We start from the raw sequence: 23,161 nt of genomic DNA on the forward strand, positions 1-23,161 counted from the left end.
AGTGGGAAGGATGGAGATGATGGGAGAAAGAATCTGAAGATAATCTATAACAGGAGATAGAAAAAAGCCCTTTTGAAGTTATGAAACTTCTCCCTTTTTGAATTTTCAAAAAGCAAATATAACCAACTAACATTATTTTCCTGAGATCAGATGCACCAAAATCTGATTCTGAACCTTACTCTGACTTGTGATCAGGCTTCGAATTTTTGAAACAAATACACAATTATGTCAGTTGTACAGATACAACTCTATTAATAAAATACAGATACAAAGTGTTCCTCTGTGCCTTAAATGTAATTCCTTGAACAGTGAATTCAGATGAGCTTCTGAAAGCTCCAATACCCCATGTCAATTGTGGCACTTCTCAAAGAAGTGAGTGGAGGAAACAGATTTGATAATGGGGTAAGCCCCTTTGACCAGGAGCTGTAAAACCCAACCATGGCAATGACAAGAATGAGGCAGTTTAAAAGATATCTCACTGAAAGAATCATGAAAATACCCTGCATTCATATATATATTTCCCTCACATACCCTCCTCATTGAAAGCACAGGCTTTCATTCAGCAACACACACTAAAGGGCCGCTACTTCATGCAAAGCCATTCTCGGGGCCCTGCAGGTAAAAGAGGAAGAAGACACAGTCCCTGATCACAAGACACGGTCTATCAGAATCCATTACACGAAAGCAATCAAGTGAAAGGCAAAGCTGGATATCTGCTCTAAGATGCTATTTCGCAAATGTGTATAAAGACGATCTAAAGATTTTGGTAAAATGGAGATTCTTAGTCAGCAAGTTTAGGTTAGGACTCAAGATTCTATCTTTCTAGTCCACCCCCAGAGGCTGCTATTGCTTCTGTTTCACAGACCATAGATTGACAAGCAACAGCCTAAGGGATAAAGTGTATTTGTAAATAAAGGACTATGGGAATGTAAAGTTAGATGTGATTCCTTCTAGCCCATAGGTTTAGAGAGGTTTCCTAGAGAAGACCCTGTACTGAAACAGGTGGAGATGCAGAGGTAATAGATGTGTATGTCTGTGTAGGTGGTGGGTATCAGAGAGATCGCACAGAGGAGAATGGGGGAGTGAAAAGGAAGGGGGAGGAGGAACGAGGAGGAGGAACTGCAAAAGGGGAAAATAAGTTGAGCCAAGTTCTGAAAGCAAAAAAGTGCATGAGCTATTTAGACCAATGCAAGATATCTGGTAAGACTAGAGTGTAGTCTGCAAGGAGCAGACAAGGGATTATGGGAAATGGGCCTAGAACGACAAGCCAGGGAAAAATGATGGAGATATTATATGGATTTGACCCCTGGTTTTTTTGGGGGGGTGTACATTTGATCCCCAACAAGATAGGCAAATTCTACCTGTTAAAATAAATTATGCAGAATGATACATTCTAGAAATTAGGTCTGATCTAAAGTTATTCATATTCCACAATTTTTTTTTTTTTTTTTGCGGTACGCGGGCCTCTCACTGCTGTGGCCTCTCCCGTTGCGGAGCACAGCCTCCGGACGCGCAGGCCCAGCGGCCATGGCTCACGGGCCCAGCCGCTCCACAGCATGTGGGATCCTCCCGTACCGGGGCACGAACCCGCGTCCCCTGCATCAGCAGGCGGACTGCCAACCACTGCACCACCAAGGAAGCCCCATATTCCACAATTTTATATTTATAACTAAGTACCTAAATCATTATTGTTCTTTAACGTAACAGCCTTCCGCAAATCATAGCCCATCCTCAGCTGAATACCCTTTCTTCAAATGAGTTTGCGTAGGACCGAAACAAAATATGGTCTGTCCCAGGCTTCTTACAGTTCAGGCATTCAGAACCCTAAAATCAAGCAGCGGTTCAGTGGAATCACTAATAATTTGTATTTGTTTCTCCAAAACTGATAATTTCCAGAAACATTTCATAATGTAATATACTGGAAAAGGAAGCTAATGAGGCTTGTAGGGTTTGCACAGCTGCCTGCAAGAAAAGGCACGGCACAGAGTCAATGCATGGTAGCAGAGGTCAAGGGAACTCACAGGATGCCTAGGAAATTCAAGCAAGTCGCCAGCCCTAATGGACAAGTTCCTTGACTCCTCGGCCAACATTGTTATTTGTGAAAAAGAAGATAAAAGGTATCTAAGGTAAGGATGTCTAAAAAGCCTGTCAGTATTTGTTTCTGGGTCTGTCCAAATCAGTGAAATCTGTGAATATGGCATTATGGTTCTTTGGGATAGGCTATGAATCTCATTTAGCAAGTGGCTCCAGGTCAATTCCTTAAATAAGTCTGAAAATACTGAAAAACATAAGTATCACCCATAAATACATAAATGGATACATAAGTAATAAAGCAGGTATCATAGGATATTAATGGTAGAATCTAGGCGGTGGTTATATGGGTGTTTACTGTAACACATTTGCAACGGTACTGTATGCCTTTACAGTTTCATAAAACAATGTTGAGGAGGAAATTATCTATAATCCTACTTCTCCTTTAAAAAAAAATTTTATTAGGTAGGAAGTGAAAACATGTGCCCTTCCCTTTCTTTTCAGCCTTCATTAATCCCACTGCCACCATAATCCTATGTAACTCCTAGATTCAGATTTTTCCATTTTTTCATACATAATTTTTTTCTTTCTTTTTCTTTTTTACAAAAATCAAATCATGTGTAGGTCTACAAATTGCTTTTTTTTAATTTAATAATATATCATTCCCATTTTGCCAGATCAGTTCACAAAATTATACTAATACTTTTTTTTGGGGGGGGGCGCCTCTCACTGCTGTGGCCTCTCCCGTTGCGGAGCACAGGCTCCGGACGTGGGGGCTCAGCGGCCATGGCTCACGGGCCCAGCCGCTCCACAGCATGTGGGATCTTCCCGGACCAGGGCACGAACCCGTGCCCCCTGCATCGGCAGGCAGACTCTCAACCACTGAGCCACCAGGGAAGCCCCTACTAATACTTTCTAATGGCTAAATACAAGTCCATTAACCAACTATACCATAGTGTATTTAACCATTTCCCTATTGATGCCTTTTTGATTTCTTTTAAAAATTTGCTCTTTTTATACCATACTTAGGCTTATGGTGAATTTAGTATTAATTAAAAAGTCCGTAAGGTCCCTAGCATCTACCCAGAAAACCACAGTAAAACTCTGAAGTGATCCTAGTGGCTAAGAAGCGTAACATCTACCAATAAAAGAGGAGGAAAGCAAAACACACAGAATCAAAGGCATACGGTTATACCTCAACAGTTGGTAACTCAATTACTAGATAGTGTCAATCACCAAATCAATACTCAGTAGCCAATAACAGTGCTCTTAACAGCAGCCAGAATGAGTTCTACATCAACCTAAAAACATTAATCAACTTTGCTTACACTGCATTCCTCATACCTCCATTCTAACAACTTGGTTATCTGAGTTTTATGCCAAAGCACAGAAGAGTAGCAAATTTGGACGTTAGACAAATCTTTTATAAGTAGGCATGTTGATGGCAGTGGGAAAGTTGAGCTATTAAAAGCAAACAAGAGGAATTCCCTGGCAGTCCAGTGGTTAAGACTCGGTGCTTTCACTGCTAAGGGCACGTGGGTTCAATCCCTGATCAGGTTACTAAGATCCTGCAATCCACATGGCGTGGCCAAAAAAATCAATCAATAAAAGAGTTTCCCCTCAAAGTGTTACCATTAAATTACCAAAGGATTTAAAAAAAAGCCAAACAAGAAAACTAAAAAGCAAGAAGAAAAATAAAAAAACAGCGATATGGAGGTCTGGGGTCACATAGTGTTGGAGTCTTACATATTTCAGTAGGTCCTGGGCACATCATTATGCACAGTAAAAAGTAATTGATGCTCAAAATAATGGCCTTGAATTATTAATTAAAGATATAATTTCTCAGGATACTCACTATAAGAAAGCTGTGTGGTATGGAATACACTTTAGAAAGACATACTATTGAAACAGTTACAACAAGATCCTTGATCCTAGAAGACCTGTGGAAGGCCTTGGGTCAACTACCTCACTTGACAGACAGAAAAACAAAAGTACAAAGATAACATGACTGATCCAAGGTCAGCTGGTTGTTAGAAATAGTCAGACTTATAATCCAGGATAGGTTGAATCTTATCCCGTGTTTGTGGCTACCCCATGATTACAAAGTTGGTAATTAGGAACTGAAACCTTAACTTTTCATAATGCTCTATATCCCAGAAAGAACTGAGTCATTTCAGAGAGCTGAGGTTTTACCATAAGAAATACTATAATCAGAATTGTCAGAGTGAGTGGCCCTGGTAGGGAACTGAGAATGAGTTGTAAGTTTTCCATGGAGAAGAGACCTCCTAAACCTAAGAGAAAGGAAGGTGTTATATGTTGGCCAGAAAGAGAGCTGCACAAAAGGGAACTTATGTCCAAAACATTTACCATGGGGGAAAATAAGTCACATACATAAATCAAATCTTCTTGCTAGCATGTTCTTATAGTCACTAAAATATGGTTTAGAAGCCATCAACTTTGAGAATCTGGCCTGATTCTTTCTCTAAAGGCTCATTACTGTTAAATAAACTGAACAGGCAATGCATTAGAAAGAGAACTGCCCAAGAAGGCAGGCGATGAGTTCAAGGCTCTGTGTAACTCTGGGTAAGGGCCTTGGGTTTATTTATGTGTAAAATGAGTGAATTAAACATGATGATTTCTAAGCTTCCTTGTGGCTGTGATTCATATTTCTAGTCAGGTCTTAGCAAATAGAAATGACAGGGGAAATCCAAACACCCTGTATTATACAATACAGATGAAGTTTCATATATTTGCAATATAAGCTTGCTGCAACAAAGGCTTCCTCTATTTAAAATAGAGAACATATTTTCCTCAGCCTTATCCTACAATTAGTTGTTTTTTTAATTGTCTCCCCTCCCCCTTTATCTATCTTCTTATCAAGATGATCTCTAGAAAATCAGAAAGGGCCTCAGAAGTCAAACAATGTTATTTGGGACACTATTCAGGAAGCAGAAGCCCAGGAAGGAGAGGTGACTTTCATGAGGTCAATAGCTTGCTTGTGAAATGTGAAAAGATGGCTTTTGATTCCCTATTCAAGCTTTTCTCTCGTGAAGCCATGCTGCCTCCCAACTCTGAAAAACTACTAAGAAATATAACTGTCCCATAAAAATAACACACCATTTATATCCCAGGAAAGAGTCATGTCTAAACAGGCAATGGTCCTGTGTCACAGGAGGACGGCTACTTGGGCCCAGGAACAATGAGCCAGCTGCCAGAGGAGCCAAAGCTGTTGTTCTCTTCCCAAGATATTGTGAAGATGTATGGTGTATGCATGAAATCTTGGTCAAACTACCTTCAGGCAGTGTGGAACCAGATCCCTAAAGAAATTCCTGCACCTATGAAGTTTCTCACGTGTTTATGTCCTAAGAACAGTGGGGTTGACCTGACCAGATAGCTGTGAGTTCCTGAAGCATCCCTGTAAGGGACTTCACAGTTTGAGATATCCAAACGTGACAGATTTGAGCAAAGTATACTTAGCTATAGCATTTCATTAAAAAAAAAAAAGTTGAACTGGCTTGGAGATTGGTAAATCTTTATAAGTCCTGAAGGGAAAGAGAACCACATTTAATTGAAAAGCACTGTCCATTCTGACACGCAGTACTGGTCTGAATGACCCACTGCCAGTTTGGGTAACTTTGTATTCTTTCAAATCCAAGATGTTAATCAACTCCTGGACACTTTCTATCATTCTAACACGCCTTCCTTCAAGAACAGAAGTATTGTCTCACTTTCCTTCAAGAACAGAAGTATTGTCTCACTTTCCTTCAAGAACAGAAGTATTGTCTCACTTCTGACATTAAGTCAAAGGATTATCATTTTTGAACAGCACAGCTTTCAGATTAGTAGTAAGCCAATTCAAAATTAAAAAAAAAAGAAAATAGGAAAAGAAAAAAAAACAGGAGCTTTGCACTGCTGACATCCTGGCCCGTAAGCGGCTCTCCTTTGAAATGGCAAGAAGAAACTGGTCTCAAAGGCACTTTCTCATAGGCTGCCAACTGCAGAGGGATTATTTTGCAGGGGATGCTTAACTGGTCTGACTCGGACTTGTTTCAGGGTGTGTCTTCATTCCTCCAAGAGGTCTGCCCTGGGCAAGACTGCATTCATTAGTAATTACAAAACAAAAATCCAGAGCTGGCAGCCAGTGGGAGATTTTTCTACACGGATGTGCACCTCCCACGTGCTCTGGTCACAGACACGACTGGGCTGGTAAGAGGGCCCGACGGATCCGTGCCAGGCGCAGACACAAGTCTTCCATTCTGACACGGAGTTGCTGCCAAGCGGGAAGAAGCCACATCCTTCCTCATCCTGAGTCCCCGTCCTAAATCGAGTGGTTGTTCAGACGGGGGAAGCACAGTGGGGAGGGAGGAGGCGATATCACTAGTTGGTGTTAATTGTAACAAGGGCAAACCTTTATACCCAAGATAAAGTTTCTAAGTGAATTCAAGACAGAATCTCAAGGCCGGAAAGGCCCTCAAGTGTCACTTTGATTCAAACTTCTTTTTGAGATATTCAATTCTCCCTGTAAGATCCTTGCCAAGTGGATGTACGGGGCCTCTTTAAATATCTCTAGCGATGGTGAAATCATTACCAGTTTACTTTTCATATGACCCGAACTGTGTAAGTATCTCGTTATGTTGAGCAGGACTCTGACCCCCTGGAATTTCTACCTACTTGTCCTGGTTGAGGTCTCTGGAACCATGTCAGGAACGTGCCTCTCTCTTCTACGGACACCTTTGGACATTTAACCCAGTGGTTCCGGTATTTGAGACATCATTTCCATGTCTCCATAGAGCTCTCTACTCACCTCTCCAAACCTCATAGTGAGAAAAGCATACTAAGAAAATGAAAATGCCATTAAAATGGGAAGAACTGGCATCTGTTGGTTAATGCAGCTCCTATGCTAGCTAGGCTTAAGAGGAAACTGAAAAAGGAGAATGGAAAGCAATAAGAGGCCAGAAACTCCAATGACCATGGGCTAGCTCACCCAAGCTGGGTTTCTGGGGAACTGTCGGACAGATCAGTGTAGTAACTAAAGATTGTTTACAAGATTCTCATGTGCGTGTAAGCTATGGGATGGGTCCCTGACATAGAGGGGACACCGCAACACAGTGAATCAAAATACATGGCTTCAGCATACGCTTTGGAGTCACACAGACCTAGCCTCGAATCCTCTATAGCTGTGCAAGCTTCTTTACCATGCTGAGTCTCAGTTTCCTTATTCATGGATGGGGTCAGTAAGACATCTTACGGAATCAGAGGTATGAGGATCATGTGAGATAATTTTATAAGGCACCTGGCACGTAGAAACCACTCCAGTTTCTTGGATATTATTATCTTTTATTACTAGAAGTCTAGCCTTCAATTCTCCTCAACTTTCCCCTACACACTGTAGCAAATTCAGGAAACAGAAAACCCACCTGTTTGGTGGAGAGAAATGAGGGCAGTTCTCACGGGGGAGAACCAAAGCAGGAGAAGCAGCATATTATAGTAGAAAGTACACTGTACTAGAACTTGGAAGGCCAGGTATAGACAGGTTTGACTGACTAAACCAGGGACATCCTCTTCTAGCCTATTTGCAAAGCCAGCAATTTAGTCTTTTCAACCCTACGATTCAGTATTCTCAGAGAACCATTAAAAGTACTCCTTTCTTCCGTCTTACCCCTAGGTTCTTTATGACCTTTTTTTTTTTTTAACCTTAGTTTCCATATATATGTGTTAGCATACGATATTTGTTTTTCTCTTTCTGACTTACTTCACTCTGTATGACAGACTCTAGGTCCATCCACCTCACTACAAATAACTCAATTTTGTTTCTTTTTATGGCTGAGTAATATTCCATTGTATATATGTGCCACATCTTCTTTATCCACTCATCCGATGATGGACACTTAGGTTGCTTCCATCTCCTGGCTATTGTAAATAGAGCTGTATCTGAGCAGCTCTATTGTAAATAGAGCTGCAATGAATACAGACCTACTAGAGAATGGACTTGAGGATATGGGGAGGGGGAAGGGTAAGTTGTGACGAAGTGAGAGAGGAGTGGCATGGACATATATACACTACCAAATGTAAAATAGATAGCTAGTGGGAAGCAGCCGCATAGCACAGGGAGAACAGCTCGGTGCTTTGTGACCACCTAGAGTGGTGGAATAGGGAGGGTGGGAGGGAGACACAAGAGGGAGGAGATATGGGGATATATGTATATGTGTAGCTGATTCACTTTGTTATAAAGCAGAAACTAACACACCATTGTAAAGCAATTATACTCCAATAAAGATGTTAAAAGAAAAAAAAAGGTACTCCTTTTAATGGCAACTAGAAAGCTTGATTCCTGTATGCCCCTTCCTGCTCTCCTGAGCCGTGTCTCTACATTAATAACAGCAACAGTTCTAGACGTCCCAAAGTATAGCACCTGAAGTTGTCACCCTAACTTGCTATGCCATAGGGACCCCCTAAGTGGACAAAACACTGCAGGGGTGCATTGAATGGAGGTTATAGCTTTCTTATTCACTTGCTGTTCACTGTTGAAATCTCAGCGATACAGCACTGGGTATAAGTGTGTTTTGAATAAGTCAAGACAAGTGAATGAGTTGCTGCCTTTTGACAAGTAGAAAGCCAGGAGATATGATTTTCAAACATTCAGGAGTATGTGCTTGGAAGCACTGTCAGGGAAGACTTATGGAATGGTCTAATTCAAAGATTGTGTGGCTCTCCCGGGGATGCTAATGTACCTGCTCAGGTATGCTCTTGTAAAGAAGGCTTTCCTCTTTGCCCTGTGTTTGGTGTTCTGCACTTTGAGGGAAGGCAGTAAAAATCCTGCAAGAGGGTGAGGAATCAGACAGCTGGAACTGTAACACCTGGGTTACAAGGGGCCTGCTCTCTGGGTGGGAACAGACCTTAAAGGTAATGAAGTCCAAAAACTAAGGACAGATTTAGAATAGGGACACAGCAGAACCAGAGATGTGTCCCAAGAAAATTATCAGGCAGTGGCGCATCGAGTGAGATGAAGGGATGAGTGATAGAAAGGTGTCCACTGAATGAATCTATGGAACTGCAGTGAGCGCTCTTGAGTCATCAGGGGCTAAGTGGTCACTTGATGGCTATCACCTCTGAACTTCAGTTTTCTCACTTACACTAATTCAGACCAAACTGACCTTGCAGAGCTGTTGTCAAATCAAATGCGATAATGGACATGCGAGTAATTTGCAGGTTGTTAGGCACTGGACCGACATATGGGGACACTCCTATTACCACTCAGCAAAACCAAAAAGCATTATTTTACTAAGTGAAACAAGTAATATTTATTTTATAGGATCTTCCTCTCAAAATGATACTGACGTGGTTCATAAGCCAATTTCATTTCAGTCAGTGTTCCAATTACATATACACTTTCTCTTCCTCTTCACATACCACAGGCAGAAGCATCAGGGGATTTTAAAGAACAGTGATCTAGGTATGCCATAAGGATATTATAGCTGACAATATTAGCCCTAGATCAAATCAGCTTGGCTTGCAATGTACACAAATATTTTTTATTCCCAGGATGGTCCTGAACAACCTCTTATGATGATTCTGAGTCACCTCCCTCGTGGGAATAGCAAAGAGCTCTGGGAATGCAAATTTTCTTCCTTGGATTATTATAATGCTCATTAATTGCCCCACCTATTCCCTTTCGGAGCTCCAATGCTTTGCATTGCCAGACCTGTCTAAAACACAGGTCTGATTATACCCTTCCCTTGCTCAAGAATATTCAGTGCTTCTCCCTGTCTTACAGGACTAAACACAAATTGCTCAACAGAGTACGGAAAGTCCTTAAAATACAGCCTCTGCTCACCTTTTTAAAGTCTGATCTTCAATGATCCCAGTGCTCATATACCATCTCCTGGTCAAACTGGGCTCTGCCCCAGCAAGACACCCGATTCCCTCCTTCCCTTTATGTTTTCACCCTGTTCCCTTTATCTGTCGTATCACTTGTGGTTTTTAACTGTGTCAATTTAGTTCAACTGGAATTATGCTTTCCAGAATCCCCTTCTCTGCATTGTTCTAAGTTAGGGTTGACCACAGGGAAATGTGCATGAGATTTGGAGGGAAGACGTGAAGCAGTAGCAATCGCTTTGGGAGGGTCTGTCTAGGCACCTGGGTGCTATTGCAGCTCATGCCCCTTATTGCTGATCTGATGGCTCACTTCCTAGGTGGGGGCAGCAGCCAGGCCCACGGCTCCTTCAGCTCCTGATAGATCCCCTCCTTCAACTTCTTCATGCCCAAAGCCAGGTAAGTATGAAGCTCCATGGCTAAGAGCACCGGCTCCTTCTGCAGGCCACCCATACAGTATGGTTAGATCCAGACAGAGATAGTTAAGGGCTGCAGTTTATCCCCAGGTTGATCTCTTGCATTTCACTTCCAGCATTTCTTTTCTTTTTTTTTTTTTCGGTACGTGGGCCTCTCACTGTTGCGGCCTCTCCCGTTGCGGAGCACACGCTCCGGACGCGCAGGCTCAGCGGCCATGGCTCACGGGCCCAGCCGCTCCGCGGCATGTGGGATCTTCCCAGACCAGGGCACGAACCCGTGTCCCCTGCATTGACAGGAGGACTCTCAGCCACTGCGCCACCAGGGAAGCCCCACCACTTCCAGCATTTCTTCCTGACTCCCTGCCTAACACAGGCAGGGGCAACAGACTTCCTCACTGGCTCCTTCTCAGGGTCCTTAGTGACTCCCAACTGCCCCTTTTGGGGTTTTCTTTGCCCACCTTCTCCCACAATTGTAAGACTAATCCCTATGATAAATTCCACATTCCATATCATTCATCCATATCATTTCTGCTTCCCTGGTCGGACCCTAGCTCATACGTCACTCCTCCCCACCAATCTATGTCCAAAACCTGCCTGTCCATCATTTCAAGATTCACTTCAAATACCACTTCCTCATAAACCCCTTCCTGAGTGACACAGTTGCCTCTTCCTTTGAAACGTCAAAATATTTTACCACATATCTTTTAAAAGTTCTGTCATATACTCTTAGACTAATCCAAATATTATATAAGTTGTATTACAACCTCTGGTGCATCTTATCTTTCACAATGATCTATAAATTCTTATTCTTCTGGAGTTGTGTTAGTGTGATTGCATTTTAATCTCCAAATCTCACCAGTGTCTTAACTACAGAAGGATCTCAAAAAATGCTTAGTGTCCAAAAAAGTAAATGAATTCTCCATGCAACTACTCCCTTTTTAATAACACAGGTAAGGAAAACCCAATGCTACTGTGTATGGTGTAGCCTCACTTATATGGAGACTATTTCTAGAGCCACTTTACTTTTCCATTCTCTTCCCTTGGAGAAGAGCCTCTCCAATCTGAATCCAATGCTTTTTATTATCTTATACATGGTTCTAATAAAACTCGTTAGCTGCCTCCATAGTCCACAATAAAGCAGAAACAGCTAATTGTATGGAGAATAGATAACTGCTAGAGCAAGACGTGCTGAAAGCAAGAAGTAACAGCAGACAATGAAAGAGAAAGCAGACAGAAAATTTATGAAAATCCGATTACACAAATTTAAAGTATACCAGTTTGGGGCCATTTAGTATATAGGTAACTGATCTCATCTTAATAAATTCTAAAGGAATTACAGCCCATTCCAATAAACTGTCCTGAGTCACCAACATTTAGTAATGCTACATATTTTAGAATAATCTCCCTCTGAAACTAATTTTTTAAACAAAAAATTTAAAAGAAAGTTACATATTGAGATTTCACCATTAAAAAATCCCATAGTAGCTCCCATTCTCAGAAAAAAAGAGGATTTTTATTTTTTATTATGCATTTATTCAACAAATAAGTAGTGAGAGTCAACTATGATTAAGGCACTGTTCTCTCTGTGTGTGTGTGTGTGTGTGTGTGTGTGTGTGTACTTTTCCTCCAAGGAAATCATCAAACTTGGGAGAAGTGGGACAATAAAAATTACACCTTTTAAATATCTCATAAAGAAAAAAATAAATAAATAAATAGCAGTCATTGTAAATCAGCACCACATTGGTTTCTTACAAAAAAGCAAGTAAATGCAGCCAACAAAATAGGATTGAGTTCATAGTTGCCAGCTTCTTCCAGGGCAAAATAAACTGTCAACTAGAATGAAGCTGCTTGCCTTCCCCACACAGCCTTTGCCTCATTTCTCTGCCAAGCATCTCTTCCCGGCAGGGAAGGTCCCCGGAGACTCTGCAGGTGTTACAACCCTGTACAGTTTGCTTTGGAAGAAAAATCTGGAGAAAAACACACATAAGAAATACTTGTTTTCATCATCACAGCCCCCAATACACACAAGGAGGCAACTGTGGCACTTTCTAATTTTTCCCCCTGGTTTAATTCACATAGGTTGGAAATAGGATTGAATGAGATAATGAAAATAAAGCACTCAGCACAGCTCCTAGCACACAAGAAACACTGGATCAATATCAGTGATTATGATTAGAAGGGGTCCTAAACGTCCGGCAAGCTGTGTAAATTAGCCTTAAGTGTTATCTGGGACAAAATTTGAGTCTTCGGCTGTTTTCTCTTTGTCACCCAGAATGCTCTGGGGCCACCACCAGAATATAAAATGATTTTTCAGCAAGCCAGCTTTGGCTGGGGAGAAGGATGGGCAGTGCTGCCTGCAGGGATGTTTGGAGTAGAGAAACAGGGCGGTCCTACAGCACCTTTGCCCCCATGCAGTTCCCCAGGAGTGCCATGCTGAGGGCAAGGTACCAGAATGGATCCTGGAACAAAATTAACGTCACTGATTATATGATTGGATGTTTGGCTTTGATTTTTAAAGGAAGTGAATAAAACTAGCACAACTGAAAAACTAAGGAGCATGTAAGTGTAAGCATGTTTGGGGAGGTTGTTTTAGTTCAAAAAATAAAAATAGCTTAAATGGACTAAGCACTAATTAAATTGCAGGCACTCTGCTAAGTACTCTATAAACGTATTTAATCCTAAAACAGTTCTATATCCTTATGCCAATAACACAAACAAGGAAACAGGTTTAGAGATGTGAAGTAATTTTACTATAGCCCAGGGGTAGTAAGTAGCATTACCCTGCCCAGGTTATCTCAGTCTAAAACCCACACGTTTACTACTATATGCTAATGAAATAATGCAATTTAAAAGGTCACGCATTCATTCACTGATTCAATACATTTATTGAACTATTCCTTCACAGGAGGCACCGTGAAGTGGGACTAGTAGAGATAAATAAAATATTCAGGGTCACTTCTTACAATCACAGGGCAGTATGGTATAGTGGTTAAGCTTGCCCAAGTTCAAGTACTGACTCTACTGTCAACTAAGTCTGTGAGCTTGGGCTCAGTTTTCTCTTCTGTAAAATGATGATTATAATAGTACCTGCCTCTCTTAAACTTATTCTGAGATTTTGATAAGCTAATATTTGTAAAGCTTGTATTATTACGAGGCATGTATGAGCCTGCATATGCATGTGTGTCAGTAAAGACTTCATGGAGGAGTTCTACCTCTTGAGAGAAGAGTTAGGCGCCTTTTAGACTTTTAGAGCCAGAAAGAAGAAATTGATCTAATATGGAATTAAATTTGCCTTTCACACACTCACTCTTCAGGAGAGCAGATTTCAGAAACTGGTACCTAAAATCTCATAAAGAAATAGCTCTAGGTCCAGTGTTTTGAGGGACTGATTGCATAAAACACCTACACAAGAACTGTAAAATTTCCAGCTGAATTGAATTGATCAACAGCACTTAACATATCCATCTATTACTTAGTGCATTCGGAAAAAATCATGATACCATTTGAGAAAAGGAATCTGATTTTGCCTATTTAGCCTGCTTTTTTCTGTTGTTTTGTTGGACATTCTAATGGGAAAGAAAGGCCATGAATGACAGATCAGTGAGACTGAACTGTCTTCTCATTTGTCCTTAGGAACCTACATGAGGTCAGCACAGTTTACCTCTTCATCTTAGAAATGAATTCTTCCATTCTCCTTCACACTCTGCTTGAGGTTCCTGGTCATCATCATCTGCTTGTCAGACCTGGTCATCATTCTACTTGAGTCCTTTCAGTGACTTCCTGCTGCATTTTGCATAAAATCCAAACTCCTTACCTTGGCTTGTAAGGCCAGCCTGATCTATCCCCTGCTTACCTTAGAACCTCAGTTCCAGCCCTTCTCTCCCTCTTACCAGGCCCTGCCACCTCAACCATGAAAAGATCGACCCTGGCTCTTTCTCAGGCTTTTTTTTTCTTAGCTCAGACATCACCTTCTCAGAGGTGTCATCCCTGACTACCCTATTTAAAATTGCCTCTCCTCCACAGCCCTCCAACATTGTTGCTGTTGTCACTGTTTTAATCTCAGCCCCTTATTTCTTACCCTGAAATCACTTGTATGTCTTCTGTTTATTTGTTTGTTGTCCGTTCACATATATATATATATATATATATATATATTTTGTGTGTGTGTGTATCTCTCCCAAACTATTCTTAGTAATGCTAACAGCAAGGAATTACCTTAACACCTCTGCCTCCCAAGGCAATTTTGGATAACTTCTAAATGTATGTACACACTTACATCTACACACATACATATGCATACACATAAATTTATACTTCAATATTCTAAATATATGGTCAATATTCTAAATATATATGCCCACATATATATGTATATGTGTATAAGTGTATATACATATATATGTGTGTATATATAACAAATTTTTTATTTCATTATTATATATCTATATAATTCATTTCCTTATCTATTTTTTCTACTCGTTGAGGATAAATAATACTAACATCTATACTTTTATTTATTCATCATTTACTCATGATGCTATTTGCGTCATTTAGGCAGATACGATTTGCTAAGACACTACTTTAGGCACCCAGGATACAGCAGTGAGGAAAACAAAGGTCCCTGCCCTTGTAGATTTGACATTCTAGTGGGGCTAAACTAAACAGTTGACAGGCTAAACAAATTAATTAAATAGTATGTGGAAGCTGATAAGGTGACAACCGCTATGGACAAGAGAAAAAGTTGAGCAGGGTAAGTGAGATCAGGAATGGCAGGAGTGGAGATGGGAATAGATATAGATATAGAGGTCTATCTAACCAGGAGATAGCTAGAGCAGGCTTATTACCATTTTACAGAAAAGGAAACTAAGTCTGGACAGGGTAAGCAAGCAGTACTTAGGATTCAAACCGAACTCTGACTTCAAAGCCAGCCAACTTTTCACCACCCACTTTATCCATTCAACCCCCAAACCCTGCTACTGTCTCACACTGTAATTGGCAAACTGAAGTCTAATCTTCCAGAAAAGAGCTATTGAGTGTGTATTATCGTTCTCAAGTGTCCATCATTTCTTTAAGTGGAAAAACCCCCTATATCTATTTCAATGAGAGTCTAGCTTCTTCCATGGGCACTAAATTAGCTCAAAAGAAGAAAGCAGAAAATATGCACTCATAATGCTACAGTCCAATTAAAGCTAAATATTTTATCCCTTTACTGCTTTGTAGAAGATTATGGTAATTAATGGTGATAGAGAGCTTGCTTTATATTTTTTTAAAAAAGCTCTTTTTATTTCCCAAACAAAAAATGTCACTGTGCCTAACCCAGGTGTCTGTGTACTCCTCCCACACCCAAACCTGGATCCAGAGGGAGAAAAGTTTGCAGGTTGTGGGAATGTAGCAGAATCACATCCTTAAGGACATAGAAAGTGTCTTTATGGATGTGACTCCTAACGCAGTGGTCACTTGTGATTCTCATTGAGGCCAAGGAGGCTGCCGGGTATCTGGATTTGATGATGCTCCACATGCCTGACATGTGGATGCCTCTGTGGAACTAAGAGTATGGATCTACTCTTTGCTTTTCATGGTGTCTCCTAAGTCATTACCTTCCAGGCACAGATTCATAGAACAACATGCCTTAGACAGGACCTTGTCCAAGTTCCTCACTCTGGAGGTTAGAAAAAGGACTCTTAGAGAAGGAAAAGCCACTAACCAGTATCAGGGCTGTTGCACTGAATGATTGAGGGGGAAAGAGCATAACCTTGGAGTTAGAAATCTAGGGTGCAAGTCCCAACTCCACTATTTGCTGGCTGTGTGGCCTTAGAAAATATTTAGCCTCTCAGACTCGGGATGTAGAATGGTGTTGAGAACAATTACTTTGATTACCTCAGATTATTGTAAGAAAAAAATACTTGTGTGCATGTGCGTATATAATAACAAGCATTTTGAGGGCTTAAAATTCTATAAAAAAAAAACCTGTTAATTTGAATCTAGGTCTTCTACTTTCTAATCCAATATTGATTTGGGCATGCAGTTGAATATCTCTGTAGTTGTTAATCATAATGAAGGTTAAAATCCCCATGTGCCAGGCTCTTAACAAATGTTTTGGCACCTGACTGACACCTACCAAAAGCTGGATGAAAGGGGGTCTATCAACCCCTTTTTACAGATGACGGGAATAAAGTAGGGATAGACGAAATAACTTGTCTAAGGTCAAATCCAGGGAAGGTGGTCTGATGCCAAAGCCCATGATGTAACACAACCACAATTTTAGGTCACCATAGCATCTAACCATAACTGGCGTAAGGAACTATGTTATCTATGAAAAGAACATTTTCAGAAATGACGGGTTCTCTTTTCTGTTGCCTTTAGCACTGATTGGGAAAAGAGGAAGCCAGTGTAATGATAAGGACTTATGTGTCAGACAGGAAGAAACTACAGGCATCTCCTACATACAAACTAGACATAAAAGGTCACCTGCCCTCAAGTCCAATTATATCAAATAATAGCTGGACTGGTATGAATTCTTCACTGCTTTTAGAAAGTGAGATCAAAGCTCACTGCAGCTGCCCACTTCCCTGGAAACTTCCTACTTTCTTTCAGGTAATCTATTTAGGACACTTGACACTGGCCTTGCTGTCAGTATATGCAAGCATGAACTTCAGTGTCATCCCTCATTGTGCTTGCTGCAAAATGTCCTGTATTATTGGGATAAAAATGTCTTTTTCCATGATTGAGCCAGTGATGTTCAATCTTATTAGAGTCTGTGACTCCTTATCATTTGTCTGATTTTGTGACCACAAAATTTAAAAAAAATAAAATAAAGTTACCTTATTAGTCTGTAGAGATGGCCTTTGAAATAATTAATGATATGATAAAGTATGAGAAAACTAGAAAGCCAATGCTGGGCGTACCTGACGCAGCATGAATCCATCATCTATTTAACTCAACCTTTTGAGTACAGGGCACTGTGCTAGGCATGGGGCAGGATAAACCATGCCCTCAGCTGCTTGGGTGTTAATCAGGGACTTGGACAAGAATACAAAGGGACAAATTACTGGCCCACAGTTAAAAAAGAAACTTAAAAAAATTTTTTTTAACTATAATAGAGAGAGAAAGAATATGTTACAAGCATTTAAAGGGTTCTCCAAAACTGGGAAGAATCAAGAAGGGATTTGAGTAGTAGGTTTGGGAAGGAAAGCAGGGGAAAGGAGATGGCACCTGAGGTGGCGTGAGGACACAGGGAGGGGACATTTATGGATCTAGTTATACGAGTCCTCAGCTCTTACGCTGTGGTGTCTAGTAAACATGGGATAGTAGACCGAAGAGCTTTGTGCTCAGGCACGCACATTCTAATTCTCACTAATTGGATAACTGTGGGCAATTCTCTAAGTCTCTCAGAACCTCAGTTCTTTCATCTGTAAAAGGTAGACAATAATATGGACCTGAGAGTTATTTTTATGCTTAAATGAAATGACAGAAATACATGCACCAATGAATGCTGATTTCCCTTGCCCTTCTCTGTTTAACCAGAAAATAGATTTCTTGGCATAATACAATCAGGGTATTTTCTCTTTATTCCCCTTTCAATCTTTAGCCTTGACTTTTACAAAGAGATACGGCAATAGAATTTCAGAGTTGAAAGGAATCTTAAAAAAAAAATAACAATGTATTGTGGCCGAAGAGCCTTAGAGATGAACTAGACCAGCTGTCTCATACTTTAGGCCCAAAGGTAAAGCGACTTCCCAGGCACAGGCAAGATAATACCAGGATCAGAAAGACAGGATGGGGATGGGTGGGTCACGGGTCCTAATTCAGGTCCTCAGTTCTAGTCCAGAGGCTGCACAATTTCAGGTCTTTCCTAGCTCTGAAATGAAATGCAGAGATGAGTCTCAGCATTGGAGCTTGCTTTGTGCTATGCGATAAGGTCCTGCTACTTAACCTCTCTGAGTCTCAGGTGCCTCAAAAAATACACAGGATTACTGCCAGGACTGAATGAGATGACAGACGTAAAACACTCAGTACAAGCCATGATGGAGTTCACTAAAGGGCGGCTATTAAATTTTGATTTTCACAACTGAACAGACTAATAAACTGAAAGAACTCATGGCAGAAGAAAGAATTCATGTTCATTAAACGCCTCCTACGGAAAAGGCACTGAGAAAGAGACTCAAGCTTCTAGGTAGGCATCAGTGTTCCTGTTTCCCAGCTGAGGAGACCGAGGCACATCTCAACATAATAACTTGCCTGAGGTACCCTCCAGACGCTAAGACTCCACACTGCCACAGCTGCTAGAGCTAGGCAGAACATGGTCAGGCTAGAAGGAGGTCTCCTAACAACCTCGTCAGTGTAAACCGTGCATTCTCACTTTCAAAAAGGAAAAAAAAAAAAAAAAAGAGCAAATCAGTAGCTAACCTGATTTAATCCCCCAAAATATAAGATACCAAATGTTCTGTAACCTTCCTGTTCTTTGGGGTTTTTATTTCTCCCACAGATCAATTTCCAAAATGAGCAAAGAGCACAGTAGGTGGCTCTCTTTAATATTTCACGGACAAGACAATAGTGACTCAACAGATCCTACATCTGTGTCACCAGCAAAAGCCTGACCAAGTTGAGCAACAAATGAAACTGTGTGTATATTGGAAATAACCTTTACTTTTTTCTTCTGCTTCTTCCTCTGATTTTCTCCAGCTACATTCTGCTTTTCTAACTGTGCCAGGTAAGATGCCGCTGACTGCCTACCTTTTGGCAAAAGCAAACATATGTTTCCAAAGGCCAAACTCAAGGAGCACAGCGTTTCTCCCCAAACTGCCTTTGCAAGCCTGTCTGCTTGCTGCAAAGCAAAGAAACCTAAAGGCCTGTGGGAAGTCTCAACTGATAAATGGCCCCATTGCCTGGGCCAGAAACAGATCTGTTCATTTTCCTACATAAGCCTGCAGCCGTCAGTTTCCACAGGGAGGATTGAAACTCCAGACCAATGATCAGCATCACCAGCCAGCAGTGGCCTTTCCTGCGAATGCTGCCTCTGTACACTGTTCACTATATTCCATCCTTTCCGACTTCGGAATTGGCAAAAGAAGAGAAAAATGGTATGGTCACTCATGGTATTCGTTCCTCAATCTTCTTAACAGCCTGTGTACTAGCACGAGGATGGCAGAAACAAGAAACCACTCAGAACAGGAAGAAAAACATGACACAATTCTAAGCTTTGTGTCTTCATAGTACGCTTACTCCTAGGAATTGAAGGTACATTACTTCAAACACATGTGAGTAGGCAGGCTGCCTTAGAGAGCATCACCCTGAAACTTCCTCTCCTGAGAGCTGGCCCTGCTATAGTTCTCTTAGCAAGGAAATATCCTCTTGGGGACAAAAAGGATACCCTGAAATCACCAAACAAATAAGGTCAACCCAACAACTGAAGTAAATTGTTAAAGATCTCATTGGAGAGACGACAGGGTGTGATGGAAAAGCCCTTAACTAGAAGTCAAAAGCTGTGATCTGTATTCCCAAGGCTGAAACTTATGAACCATGTGACCCTGGGCAACTTCTCATTTCTCTGACTCTTATTCAATTGTTTTCTCAATAAACTGAGATCAACTAAGAAGAAATATCATTTAATGAGCACTTACTCACTACATGTACTTTACATTATTCTACTTAATTTAATCCTCACACGCATCCTTGGGGTAAGCATTTTTTTTTCACTTTAGAATTGGATAAAACAGAAACTCTAAATGGTGAAATAAATTGCTTAGTATTACCCAGCTACATAGGAATTAGAGCTGAAATCTGAATTTGATGACAAAACCAGCTTTTTTCATACTTATCATATCATTATATTATTCTTCCACTATTAATATGTCTGCCATGTCCTTCTCTCAAGGCTACTGCAAGTAACAAGGAAGATAATATATATGGAATACACTGTGGAAATTTTAAAGTTTTATGTATATATATTTGGTAACAAATAATCTCTATAAGGAGAAAGGGTATAACTGAGTATCCTTTCTTTAAAAAACCAGAACTAAAAGGAATTAGCTTTCAATCTCCCATCCCCTTGTTCTGACCTTATTTTGAACATTCTCCTTTTCCCTACAAGTCCCCAGTCTCTCAGGCACGCGTTCAGATGTATCCTGGCCAGCTCATCACAATGCATGCACACGGAACAGGCTGACGGAAGCAAGCGATCCAATCCTCTGCAAATGTCTGGTGCGGGAGCTACCAAAGAGGGTACCACCAAACTCTTTCCTTTCCTCAAGGTGTATCACACCCCTGCTCTGCATACATCAATAACACAGGCATATGTGATGGACTGTGGAGCAGGTAGCCAACTATAAATACTGGATGCTCAGTTCAGGGACTTATGGCATAGCCAGGAGATGATAGTAAAAACTGTATGAAGTCAATCAGAATAAAATCAATTGTTATGAGCCAGGTGGGGGGGTATGTAAAGGACACTATTTCACTTTAAAATACCAATAATGCCAATAATAAAGGAAGCCTGGTGAGGGCACATGTGGATGTTTGTGTTTATATGAGGTAAGTTTGTGTCCAAAAGGGACTGAATTTAGCAGCATCACTGTATAATCCAAAAGAAATACACGGGGATCTTGTTGTTTGCCTATATTAGCTGAGAAATATAAAGCTGCTTGTCTGACCTGACACAGGGGGAATAAAAGGCTTAGAACAGTCTGTGACATAGATGAAACTTGCAACTTCTCCTCTTGTCTTTCTACCTCTCATCAAATTCAAGACCCTCTTTGCCGGTAAAGGATGCCTCAGATCAAAGTTTCACAGACCTGAGGCTTGGCCTAAAAACTAGCAGGGCATTGGCATCACTGGGAAACCTTTTATACACCAAGTCAAGCATCTACGATCAAAGTCACATGTAGAGGGCATTCAGAAAACACTATAAAAGAGCTGTTCAAACTCCAAAGAAGAAAAAAAGCACAACATCTAGATTAAAAAAAAAAAAAAGTCACTCTATCTGAAAATTCAGCTTCCTAAAAACCCACTGTCTCCAAGGTTACTATGCAGTAACATTTATAATTGTTGCCATCAATGTCAAACTGAACAGGTGCCAAGCCAGGCACTGTGCTAAGCATGTTATTTGAATTATCCCGTTTCATCCTCCCAAGTGCCCTAAGGGCTCATTGTGACCGTGAAAATCTCCATTTTATGGCTGGAAAAAAAACAAAAACCAAAACAAAACTGAGTATCAGAAAGATTGGATAACTTGCCCAAGTTCACACGGCTAATAGGTGGCAGAGCTGGAGTGAAGGCCAGGTAAATCCTTCTCCTCAGCTGGTAGCTAACCTTAGCGGCGTTTGACAATTTCACAACCAGCGAGCGGAGGCAAGACAGACTGGGAACTGGTTCTTAAAGGAAACGGCAGAAGTTTGCTTTTGTGTTTGTGATTTTTCTCTTTAACTCAGCTTCCTTGTTCCCTCCCAGGACTTAGAAGTGACAGGGGCTATGGCTCCGTGAGGTCAGCTATTCCTGTAGGAGAAGCATCCTATTTCCCACAGGACGACCGGCCCCGCTTCCCCTGCGGCTGGAGAGAGCACTGTACCAAACGAGGTGACTGACGCCCAGACGTCCCTCACCTCTCCACGGACTCTACCAGGAGTCTGACAGACACCCTCGGCGGGGCATCTTTCTGAGAAAACAGGTCAGCGGAAGAGAAAGAGAGGCTGCAAGCAGGCTTTACCCAGGCTGTCACAGGTCCAAGCTGGAAACGACGTGATACCCAGTGGCAACGCTGGGACACACTGCCCCCTTCTATCCTCACCGTTCACAGCAGCACTCCAGAGAAACCAAGGCCGGGGGTATACTGGGGTACATCCCTTAAAGAGCTGGGAGAGGGCTGCAGTGACGCGCAGCACTCACACAACTGCGTTACTTAAATGCCTACAAAGCGAAGACGGGACTCTGGACAGTGGGTTCGAGTCCTGCCCACGGCACTAACTTAGCTGTGATCTATCCCAGCCGCTGCCTTGCTCTGTGCCTCAGTTTGCCCTTCTGTAAAATAGGGTTGAAGAGACGATGCGTAAGAATCCTTCCACCTTGAGATTCTCTAGATCGGTGATCCCCCGAGCCCTCATCACCGCGCGAGACTCACCTTTCCTGGGAGGCAGAGCGGAAGCAGCGAAGGCGGCGGGGATGGGTGCAGGATCGCGCAGCACCGCGTCTTTCGGTGCGCTTGGCCAAAGCAGAGTCCCGGGGACCCGGATCCGGCCAGTCTTCCAGCAACGAGCCTCTTACTTTCCGCCGCACTTTCTTTTTTCCCCCTTTGGGGCTCCTCCCCTGCCGCTGCGCGATTGGCCGGCGCTGCGCGGCTCCCGCTCCACCCGGCGCCTCGCCAGCCACCAGCGCTTCCCAGAGCGGAGGCCGCGGGGCGGCACCGAGAGCGGCCCCGCCCGCGGCGAGGAGGAGCGGCTCCAGGCCCGCGGACGGCAAGAGGCTGCGCTAGGCCCTTCGGCCACCGCCTGTGCCGGCTGGAGCGCGCAGGAAGGGACAGCGTGGGTCCTGCAGCTTGGCACCATGCCAGGCGCTCTGGGGAGATGCGTCCCCGGCTATACACATAGACTCACACTTGCGCTCATTGCAACATCCTGGTCTCACAATCGAGATCTCCTTTTCTTTCCTGCTCTGTGTATTTAGCTCTCGTGCTGCACCAAGGCCATAAATCAATTCAGGCCGCAGGATTTGAGCCCCCATCGTGTGCCAAGCCCAGAGCGCGACGGGAAGAAACAGACTCAATCTCGGTGGTCTGGCGCTCCGCTCCGCTACAAAAGTGACAGTCATGGGAACAAACTACTGCTCAGGACAGCCAAACGGAACCTGTATTT

General features: G+C 42.1%; 1 protein-coding gene across 1 annotated transcript in view; it reads right to left on the bottom strand.

Moving 5' to 3' along the window:
- IL1RAP (interleukin 1 receptor accessory protein) overlaps positions 1–22,562 on the bottom strand; it is a 124,208-nt gene extending 101,646 nt beyond the window's left edge. Inside the window, exon 1 of the mRNA XM_029215330.1 lies at positions 22,432–22,562. The gene's annotated coding sequence lies outside the window, so the exon portion shown is untranslated. The remainder of the gene's footprint in view (positions 1–22,431) is intronic.
- Positions 22,563–23,161: the final 599 nt, after the last annotated feature.

The sequence above is a fragment of the Monodon monoceros genome, unplaced genomic scaffold (assembly GCF_005190385.1).
Source record: "Monodon monoceros isolate NGI ecotype Baffin Bay Population unplaced genomic scaffold, NGI_Narwhal_1 Super_Scaffold_11, whole genome shotgun sequence".
In the NCBI taxonomy this organism is placed as follows: domain Eukaryota; kingdom Metazoa; phylum Chordata; class Mammalia; order Artiodactyla; family Monodontidae; genus Monodon; species Monodon monoceros.